Source organism: Asparagus officinalis, chromosome 2 (genome assembly GCF_001876935.1).
Source record: "Asparagus officinalis chromosome 2, Aspof.V1, whole genome shotgun sequence".
Classification (NCBI taxonomy): Eukaryota; Viridiplantae; Streptophyta; class Magnoliopsida; order Asparagales; family Asparagaceae; genus Asparagus; species Asparagus officinalis.
The window spans coordinates 69462513-69473306 of NC_033795.1; the positions used below are offsets into that span (position 1 = coordinate 69462513).

Consider the following 10794-nt stretch of genomic DNA (forward strand, 5'->3'; position numbering starts at 1 on the left):
GGTGTCTCGGCCATGGCCGAGACACCCTAGGGTGTCTAGGCTTTTCCTAGACACCCCCGGGGTGTTTCGACTTCCCGGGACTCCGTTTGAGGTGTATGATTGTTTTCCCTGTAAATTCTTCGTCCGAACTCGGATTTGAGTGATTCCGAGTACGTTGGATGCTTGACAAAGATTTCGATCCGCTCTGGTGGTTGGATTATCTGTAGAGTGGTCGAGGCATGAAGGGCGTTGTCCTTTTTGTGAACACTACCGGGTACCCGATTTGTCCGGGTCTTCGTTGTTCCGAAATCCTATCAGCTCACGTAGCTCGTCGATTTACTTCAGTCGTTCGTCGACGTCAATTAGACTCCTGTGGATCGGATAGTGACGTTCATCGTCGCTCTTTAATACTGAACCGTTCGTGGAGACCTATAGGCAATTTTCGATGCCTACAGACACACTCTACTCAAACGGCGCATATCGCCTGATTACTCAAGAAGGCACCAGGCAAATAATGCCAATAAATGGAAAGTTCCTGAAAAAGTACTATCCCTAGTACATTCAGGATAACCCATTTACCGGGAAGTTCCTTGAAGAATATTACACTTAATATTCTAGAGGATAACCCAAAATCTTTTTCACCACCAAAATCCCTCACTGATCAATTTCAATTGACAGTGGGTCCACCAAAAATGTCTTTCTGGCCCTCTTGACTCTTTCCATGAACAAGAGGTCCACTTTCAGTTCAGAGTCCCCTTTCGATAAACGAAAGAACTCCCTTCTCCTTCTCTTTGGTTAAGCCCTCTCATGGCTATAACTGAAGTTGAAGTTTCACTTCGATAAACGAAGAACTCCTTTTCAGTTTAGATAACCAATCCTATAAAAGGCAAGTTTATCTAGATTTTTCCAGATTCTCGGAGTGGAGATCCCACTCCTAGTTTCTTTTGCACTGGAAATAGAATATAAAATTCTTCCTTTCCAGAATCAAGGAATAGAATATAAAATTCTTCCTTCCTTGTATTCGGGTTTGCCTTCACCCTAAAAGAAGACCGGGAAATAGAATATAAAATTCTTCCTTTCCCGCACCGATCTTTCCAAAATTTGTCAATTTAGGATTCATCCTAGGAAGTTTATCCCGAATCCTAAGCAGGGATAAGTCTGCGCCTAACACGCGTCGCCGGTTTAGTCTTTTTCCGTAGAAAAAAACACCAGAGTTTGATTCTAGGGTATTTTATCCTGAAACCTAAGCAAGGATAAGTCGGCGCTTAACCCGCGCCGCCGGTTAGTTCTTAACCGTTAAAAAGAACACCCGTTCACATATTCAACATTGTGGCAGGTTGTTATTAATAACACCAAAATCCATGCCTTACACGCATGGGGAATTTCATCCTGAATCCTAAGAAGGGATATGCCGACGCCTAACACGCGTCGCCGGTTTAGTCTTTCTCCGAAGAAAAAGACACCAGAGTTCGATTCTGGGGAATTTTATCCCGAAGCCTAAGTAGGGATAAGTCAGCGTCTAAAACACGTTGCTGGGTAGCCTATTCCCATAACAATGGCGAAGTCTACGTATTCAAAGTCGTAGCATCAAGTCTAAGGGAGTTCATTCCTTTAGCACAACGTCACATGCGGAACGGATTTAGATAATCCGCATGCTAGCCCAACTCAAACGGTAGTCGGTAAAGGCTAATCAAATCCGTTGAAGGCTGGGGATAGCCAAAAATCCTAAAGTCAACGCCTAACACGCGTCGCCGGATAGTCTATTCCCGTGAGAAAGACGAAGTCTACGTATTCAATATCGTAGCACTAAGAGCGTTAACTCTCTTAGCACAACGTCACATGCAGAACGGATTTAATAATCCGCATGCTAGCCCGACTCAAACGGTAGTCGGTAAAGGCTAATCAAACCCGTTGAAGGCTGGGGGTTAGCCAAAAATCCTAAAGTCAACACCTAACACGTGTCGCCGGGTAGCCTATTCCCGTAACAATGGCGAAGTCTATGTATTCGACATCATAGCACGAAGTCTAAGGGAGTTCATTCCCTTAGCACAACGTTACATGCGGAACGGATTCCGACAATCCGCATGCTAGCCCGACTCAAACGGTAGTCGGTAAAGGCTAATCAAACCCGTTGAAGGCTGGGGGTTAGCCAAAAAATCCTAAAGTCAACACCTAACACGTGTCGCCGGGTAGCCTATTCCCGTAACAATGGCGAAGTCTATGTATTCGTAACAAATGGTAAAGCCTATGTATTCAACATCATAGCACAAAAGTCTCAGAGAATTTATTCTCTTAGCACAACGTGACATGCGGAACGGATTTAGACAATCCGCATGCTAGCCCGACTCAAACGGTTGTCGGTAAAGGCTAATCAAATCCGTTGATGGCTGAGGGTTTGCCAAAAATCCTAAAAGTATTATGGTCAATCATTTCAAACGAAATGAAGAATCATAATAAAGATAAAAAAAAACAAAAACCAGTTCTACTAAAAAGATCAAGAGTCAAAACATTCAGCAAATGAAATCATACATTAAGAACATGGCCAAAAATCTGCTGATTGAGCTTAGACAACTTTTCATCATAAGCTTGCCTAAGCTCAGCTCTGATGGAATCCTCTGTGGTAGCTAAAGTCCTCGCAGCAACCTCCTCCGTCTCGACCAGCTTCTGCTTCAGGGATGTCAACTCACCAGATAAAACAGTGTGGGCTTGTTGATCCTGTACCTTCGTCATCTGAAGAATACCAAAAGTCTCCTCTTTTTCACGGAGTGCTCTTCTGAGCTGGTCTATCTCGGTCGCACAGGAGGCAAGAGAAGAGTCAAGCTCGGTGAGTGAAGATGATTTAGCAGCAAGGTGGGCCTCAACTCGGTCCACTCGATCCCGCTGCACCTGAATGTCTAACTTAGCAAGGAACTTAGCATCGCGCCATGTCTGTAAGTGAGTATCCAACTCGGCAGCGATGAATGAAGAGACACCTACATCCCGGAGCTCACGAAACATCTGAAGCTCACGCTCTAGGCAGTCAAGATCATCAACAATAGACTTCGCCAGATCTGGATACCCTGCATCCCTTATGGAATTTATCTTAAGATCAAAGAATGGCTTGAACTGGTGAAGGGAAAGTCCGCCGTGGAAGAGCTTGTCAATCATAGCATTCACAAAGGAGAAGAAGGAACGGATCTCTATACAGATGATAATCTTCTCTGGGTCGCTGTCTGATAATAACTCCTTCACAAGGACGTGAAGCCGAGAAGAAAGCCCTACACAAAAAGGAGAAATCCGTCAAAAGTCTTGATGAAGAAATGAATGACATTCCTCAATTGCTCAAGTTATACCTTCTTCCCCTTGAATCACTGCGGATGGTGGAGGTGTAACGGCTGGGGGTGTATCAACTGGTGTAGTTGGTCCCACAGCCGGCTCAACAGGATCAGTCTCGACAAAAGCTCCTGTCAAATACAAAATAGAAATCTCAGATGCATCATATTATAGTTGCATTAGTCAAAAATGGACTGGTCCTATAATTAACTCGAGAAGAGCTACGTACCTTCAGAAAAACCATCCTCAGATCTGAGGAGAGCCATACATAAAGTGGAGCATCGGAGTGTCCACAAGCAAGCCTTCCTCGTCAAAATCACCAATCGAAAAATCTGACACAAGTGAATATAAGTACGAAAGGAGAATAAAGAGACTACGACCAATAGAAATGAGTTACCTCTTATGGGTGCGTCAGCCTCTCTATCCCCAAAATCCACGTTTGCCTCCTGCGAATTATCTAAAAGAGCAAGAAGTATAGAGACAATCAGGGAATGCACAAATTCCAAATCATTCAACTCCTTTGTGTATTGTTAATGGTAGATGTACCTGGATTCATCGAACCGGGTCCTACATCGACGGTCTCCCTAATGTCACCAGCTTCTGCAGGCCTTTCCACCTGGTGCGGTGAGTCGGGCTCACCAGAAGATATAGAATCATGAAAAACAGGATCAGGACCCATCTCTCTCTCCCCATGCTCTCCTATATAGAGATGGAAAAGCATGAGTCAAAGTTCTGAATGATCAAGAGGTTGGTCTATAGGATAGATGTTACCTCCATCACTGGCAGGATCGTCACCGGCCAAATCCATATCCGATGCTTGTGAAACTACACGCGGCTTGCGGGCTAATCTCTTCCGCCTAGCGGTAGGGGCAACAATCGAAGGTCTCGCCTGGGGAGAAGACTTAATAATTCTGGGAGATAAAGGGAAAGAGTAAGAAACTGACCTCATTCAGAATAGTCCTCGTGATCTTCAAGATCTTCGCCTGAAGCTTCATCAGCAGAATGAAAGATCTTCTTTCCCTCTTCGTCAATCCGACGGGTCTTGTGCCGTGCCCTTTGTGATCGAGCATTCTCCCAAATCATACGGGAATCAGCCTGAGAAGCCTCCTCAGCCTCTAGCTCTGCAATCGGCTTCACAAGAATAATTTTATTGGCTGCTAACCACACTTCAGCTTTAGGAAAGGGAGGTTTAAGTCGGCGGCCGCTCAGAACGTTCGGGAGAAATGAAATTTAGCAGCCGAAGACAGCCCGTCACGGTCCCACAAGCATGGCACGAAGACCGTCACCAAACCGCCGTGGGTCCCGAAGCTGCTGACGTGATTCCGACATAAAGCTGATCAATATCCAAACTGCGAGCGAAATCGGCAGTGTAGGTATGGCTCTATGAAAAAGGCACTCGATTCTCACTCCAAAAAGGCACATAACCCCGGCCTGATGTTCACCAGCCAGTTATAAGCAGCCGATGTCGGCAATGAGTCCGATAACTCCCTCGCCATCTCCCTGCATGCAAATCAGACAATTGTATGTCGCCGTATTCGGCCCGAGAACTGCGGAAACAAGCGGATAAACGGCCCAACACTTGTGGACCATGTAGCGTGCTGTCTGACCTCAAGGGAATCCTCGCGCCGCTGCCCACATTTGCATTCTCAAACAACTGTAGTAGGGGAGCGGAGGGGTCTGTGGCATACGGTACTGACATCATATCAGAACGATGAAGGACGAACCAAGCCATCAAATAAGTGTACGGAAGCTCCACCTTAATAGTAGGAATCTGAGCCGGTGATTCACTTTCCTTCTGTGTAAAAGCACTAGAAATCTGTCGAAGCCCTCGATGAATGTTAGCCACCATCACCGGAAGAAGCGAAAGTTCCTTTTTGTAGGCAAGCTAAACCGCTGGGTAGAGCACCTCCAATGGCAAGATATCACTAGACTGATATGGGACCACGCATTTCTTTAACCAGATAGCGAGGTAACCGGCGAGAAGGGTCATCGGTCGAATCGGCGCGGTCGCATGCCACAAGAATGATTTAAACTTGGTCCCTGTAGGAAAACCACTCTCAGGACTGCTAATGGTATAGGAATGAGCATCAACCTTCTTCAGTAGATTATTCACCCCTGAAGGAGTGAGTGGATCCAGCTCACAAATAGCCTCGCCAGAATTGCTCTCTAGATTCCTGAACAAATAAGACGCAAACTGTTTCTGGCTCACATGGGATTTAGCCCTCTTCGCTAAAGGTTCAGACTGCGCCAAAGCGATCTGATAGTGACATGTGAGGTCCCATAAAGTCTCGTAGCGGTCGGGCATGCGATCCTTCAGCTGACTTAATTCTTGGTTGGAGGGAAAATATTCCTGATATAGCATCTGTCTCATGGGCAAACCAGAAATCCTGTGCATCTCATGGAGGGCCAAGCCCAACTCCCCTTGCCGTGTCAGAAAAGTGTTCGAATCCGGGTTGTAGAGCTCGCACAAAGCGAAGAAATGCTTCGTGCTAACAGGTAAACCATACATGGTGGCACGAACGGCTGCATATAGACCACAAGCGTGCAACTCCTCGCTCCATCGGCTCAAGACGTACTTCGTCATGCGAGTCCACCAAAGCTTGTCCAAAGAATGGACCCAACCATAAAACCTGTGGCGTGTCGCAGGCATCTCCCGTCCTAAAGCAGCGAGGCGATTCTTCAAAGTAGAAGCAGAGGCAAGAAGCTCGTTACGCAGCGGTGCATCCAACCCCAATACTCCAGGATGTAATCCAGTGATGTGACTCCTGCTCGAACCAGGAGCTGCCTGATGAGTGATGTATCCGCAGTGAACGCTCTCATGCTCCTCCGTCAAGCGCCACGACATCTCCCGTGTCACAGCCTGACGCCGGAGCTCAGTCAACGAACGATGCCGAGGAATCTTCGGCAAATATATGAAACCACTGCCAGTCTTATGAAGCCACTGCTCAGCATCAATAAACACGGTATCCGGATCTCTGGCAGAATCGCCAAATAAAAAGTCGGTCTTCTTGAGAGGCTGGATCGAACTGGCATCCTTCACGAGGGGCGCATCTGTAATCAACTGGCGAAGAGCTCGATGTCCACCTTCCTTCACCACTTGGGCAACCTCTGTCGACGTGCCCGAAGCAAACTGAGGAGTGACTGGGATAGGGGAAAAATCATCGGAAGGCGAATAATACTCGCCACGGCGCCCGTACACTGCGTGAGATGAGAACGCCCCAGAAGGATATTCCACTGGAAGCAAAAATTTAAACAGTTGTTAGTCTCAATCATAAAAGGAAGTTGAACTCATCCTACGAATGGGTAAGATAGAGTCACTGCCTTATAAAGGGTGAGACGATTTGGCCACATTATGCACTTATAAGATAGGATATATCGACTATATATCCCTGCCTTATAAGGCACAATGCAACGTCAAAACGCCCCCTTTATTGATTTTGAGATATGGTTTTGACCAAGCAAAACATATCTTTAAAGCGTCGATCCTCGCCAAGGAGAATCAAGGCTCTTCCCGATTGCCTCGCCAAGGAGAACAAAATGGGGTGAAAAGGACCAATTTGCAAATTTCCAAGAAAAAAATGGACTAATTTGTAAATTTCGGGTGAAAAGGACCAATTTGCAAATTTCTAAGAAAAAATGGACTAATTTGTAAATGTCCAAAAATAGCTCACCAGCATAAGAGGGAGGCGCGCCATCAGCCGACGCGGTAGATGATTGACCCCTCGCAATACGAGACATAGAGACCTGCAAAATAAGTTAAAGGATCAGATCTAAGAAAAAGTTCCTCTTTTTTGCAATTCCCCCCCCTGAGAGGTGAGCTCGAGGCGCCAAATCTTAATCCTAACCCTCGCATGCGACCCCACAAATTCATAAATTGAATTAAGCATAAAAAATGCTAAAATGGTTGAGGATTTACCTGAGGAAAAGCTCGTGGATCCAATAAAAATCAGATCTTGAAAGAGACTCAGACCACGCGCTCGAGGGGCCTGAGAGAAATTCTAAATATGGAAGTTTTGAGGGATTTCTCAGTCAAAGATCCAAAGGAAGACTAGATCTAATGCAACTATAAAGTTTTGAGGGAGAAAGGATGCTCGAGGGAAGAGAAAAGTGAAAAAGAAAGAGAGAGGGGGGCCGACCCTAATGAAGAGGAAAAACCCTCTTTTATAATGTTGAACCAAGCCTAGTTGAACCGGACCAGACCAAATTGAACCGAACCAGACCTGATTTGAACCAGAATTCAAATTGAAGCTGAATCAAGCATTGAAACAACTTCAAATCGACCGAGGGTTCAGTCATTGGTTTATTCTTGCCTCTCCCACATATTCGGAAGGATCAGAAAATTTTTTGAGCCGAATTACTGCCTTTTTGGCTCATTATCAAGCCGGTTCAGCTCATTTGGGCACATAAAATACTCCAATAAGGTATATGAGTATAAACTATTCCCTATTTTTGGTTGAGAAGTTCCTGGAGAATATTTTTTATAAATATTCTTAAGGATAACTCAACAACACTACGCCAGACAACGCGTCGCGAATAAAAACTCAACGCCGACAATCGATGGTCAGCTAAAGATTAGAAAATCAGGAGTCGACTTCAAGTTTAAAATTCCGACAACGGTCAGATAATAAATGCAGCACCAGAACTCTTACAGACATTCGATAAAGCACCGAATAGCCTGGAAGATTGAAGGAATCAAGAACGGAAGCCATTCCAAAGTCCCGTTACACCGACTGAAGGTTGGGACAATCATATCCAAAGTATTCCAGACTCTTCTATAAAAGAACGAGGCTGAAATACTTTGGAGGGGGTATCTGTAGGCGTATAAAATCGCTTATAGGTCCCTTAGCACAGCTCGGCACAAACCGACGAACCAACGAGGCGACGAGGTTGACGAATCGCACGCAAGCAACAGAATACATCCATTCGCGTGTGGAATCAAGCCAAGTGTTCGAAGAGTCAACGAGTCATCCAACCAAGGGCAGACTCGGACAAATCACGATCGAATCAAGATCAGTTTCGGACTCGAACTCAGAAGTGGATTTACTACCAAGCCGAGCCACCTAGGGGTGGCCGGCCACTTGTGGCCGAGCCACCTCAGCCCAGATCTGTGCCTGGGCACAGATCTGGGTGCCTATAAATAGGCCATGGGTTGTTCATTTCAAAAGGTTAGAACTTTGAGAGCCGAAACTCTGCCGAATTGAAGATCGAGCTTGGAGTTTTGAAGACTTGAGGACTTGAAGATTCAGATCTGATTCTCGGCGAGCGTCCACGTCACAAAAGGCAGGAGTTCGAGAGAGGTAAAGTTCAGATCTGAGATCTACACGAAACTACACTCCGGATCAAAGCTTGGCCTTTGATCCCGAGATTTGGACGATTATTTCCTTGGTGAACTAATCCTCCCCGGCTATTATTCCCTTTGCGGAATAATACCCGTCGAATCGTGTAGATCCGACCAGATCTAGATCGCGCGGTGGTCCACGGATTAACCCCGGCGTCGGCAAAGAACCCACACAAAGCGAGCGACCGCAAAACAGGAGCTCGCGATTCGTTCAAAAGGAGAAAGTTGTAATCTTTATTTTATTTTCTTTGATTTTCGTTGTAACCAGATCTTAAAAAAAGACCGGATCTTTTGTAACTCAAAAAGTTGTTATTCAAGATGACAATGAATTTAATGAAGGCAATTTTCACCGCGAACAGGTTGCTATCAAGTATCATATCCATCCATATTTATATAAACCTGTAGAGGAACCCAAGCTCATATTCAGTTTATACAAAATATGACCATCAAATATCATTTTCTAATGGTTGCTTATGAGCTTGTTTCAGATTGCTTCAGATTCAATTTATTTCAGATTCAGTTTGTTTTAGACCAGTTGTAAAAAATGAAACAAAACCTGTCCACACACAAGCAAGTTGGACCCAAGAGCAGCTCAGATTGGACTTAAAACCCACAACAAACCAAGGCTGCCAGCAAGCCATATTACCAGCAAGTAACCAGTCTACTAATAAGCTCCTATAACCAGCAAGTAAGCAGCCGCAAGTAAGCTTAGACCATCTGCAAAAAATGAAACAAAACCCTCCTGCTATTAAAGCAAGCAACTCATATAACCAAGGCTGCAAGCAAGCAGCCGCAAACAAGAAAGATGGACCCAAGAACACAAGCAACAACACCCTCATGTAAGCTCAGGCCAGCTGCAAAAATTAAAACAAAACCTTCCTGCTGCTTAATAGCAGCTCATATAACCAAGGTTGCAAGCAAGCAGCCGCAAACAAGCAAGTTGGACATATGCAAAAATTGTCAACGATATCGTCATAACCACAAATCCATATGTGACCAATCATCATAGTTGCCATAAAAAACATGCTCAGTAACAAGCTCACAAGCAACCATTAGAAAACAAACTGAATCTGAAATAAATTGAATCTGAAACAAACTGAATCTGAAACAAGCTCACAAGAAAATCATAGAAAACAAACTGAATCTGAAACAAACATGCTTAGTAACAAGCTTACAAGCAACCATTGAAACAAACTGAATCTGAAACAACCAAGTTCACAAGTCATCAAAAACAATTTCGTCTCCAAATCCAAGCAATGGAACGAGATAAGATAAAATAATAGCCATGATGAACTTACCAAACCTTGCTGCCTCTGATGAAAACATGCTCAAGTTGTGACACTTTTCCATCCTATAACAAAAGTTTGAAAGTCTACAGATTATACAAAAAAACTGACATGACAAAAGCTCCAGAAGGAAAACACTATGATGGTACGAAACAAAACAACCATAGCTATATAGCTACAAGGAGAGTTAACTAATGGTGTTCATAGACAAGGGGAACAAGATTGAACAAAATGTTAAGATGGGTGGCAATAGAACAAATTTAAAAGACGAGATAACAAAATAGTAGAAACTTTTGGAAAGGGCAATATATGTTTCATGAGACCTAGAAACTCCAACAAGCATCAACATCTTTGTTCTATCAAAGTATATACTCGTATTAGTGTATTAAATCTACAAACTCCCAAAGTGGAGCAATATTTTAGCCAATTACCAAATAGAATCATAGCTGATAAAATCAATTATAATCACTAAACCCTAACTTTACCTTCCCCTTCAAAAAGAGATCGCCACTCGTTTTCCTCCCAAGCCCAATCTTCTACTCAAATTACACAATTCTCTCATTTCCAGTGACCAACTAATGACCCAAATAAAAAAATTAAAACAAAAGAACAAAACAAATTGATACCTTAGGATTCTCTCGAAGAGCAACCACTGGCGATGCGGCGGGTGAAGTAAGGCCAAGCGAGATCATCAAAGCCATGAGATCTGAAGTCCTCAATCTGAAATTTCAAGAAACTTGAGGGATCAAACTGTAAAATCAACTAGAAACGGAATGAAACGATAAAATTAGAGGGAGAAAACGCACTCGATCATGCTCCCTCTGTAGAGCTCACCGCTCTTGAGCTCCATCGTCACCACATGGTCCCCCGACTCGTGGA

The 10794-nt window shown here is 44.4% G+C and overlaps 1 long non-coding RNA gene across 1 annotated transcript; it reads right to left on the reverse strand.

Annotated features, from left to right (window-relative positions):
• On the reverse strand, positions 8992-10568 carry LOC109829591. Its single transcript, XR_002244085.1, has 3 exons — positions 10542-10568; positions 10401-10451; positions 8992-9028 (listed from the first exon to the last, which is right to left on the reverse strand). It is a non-coding gene; the product is annotated as an uncharacterized LOC109829591 (long non-coding RNA).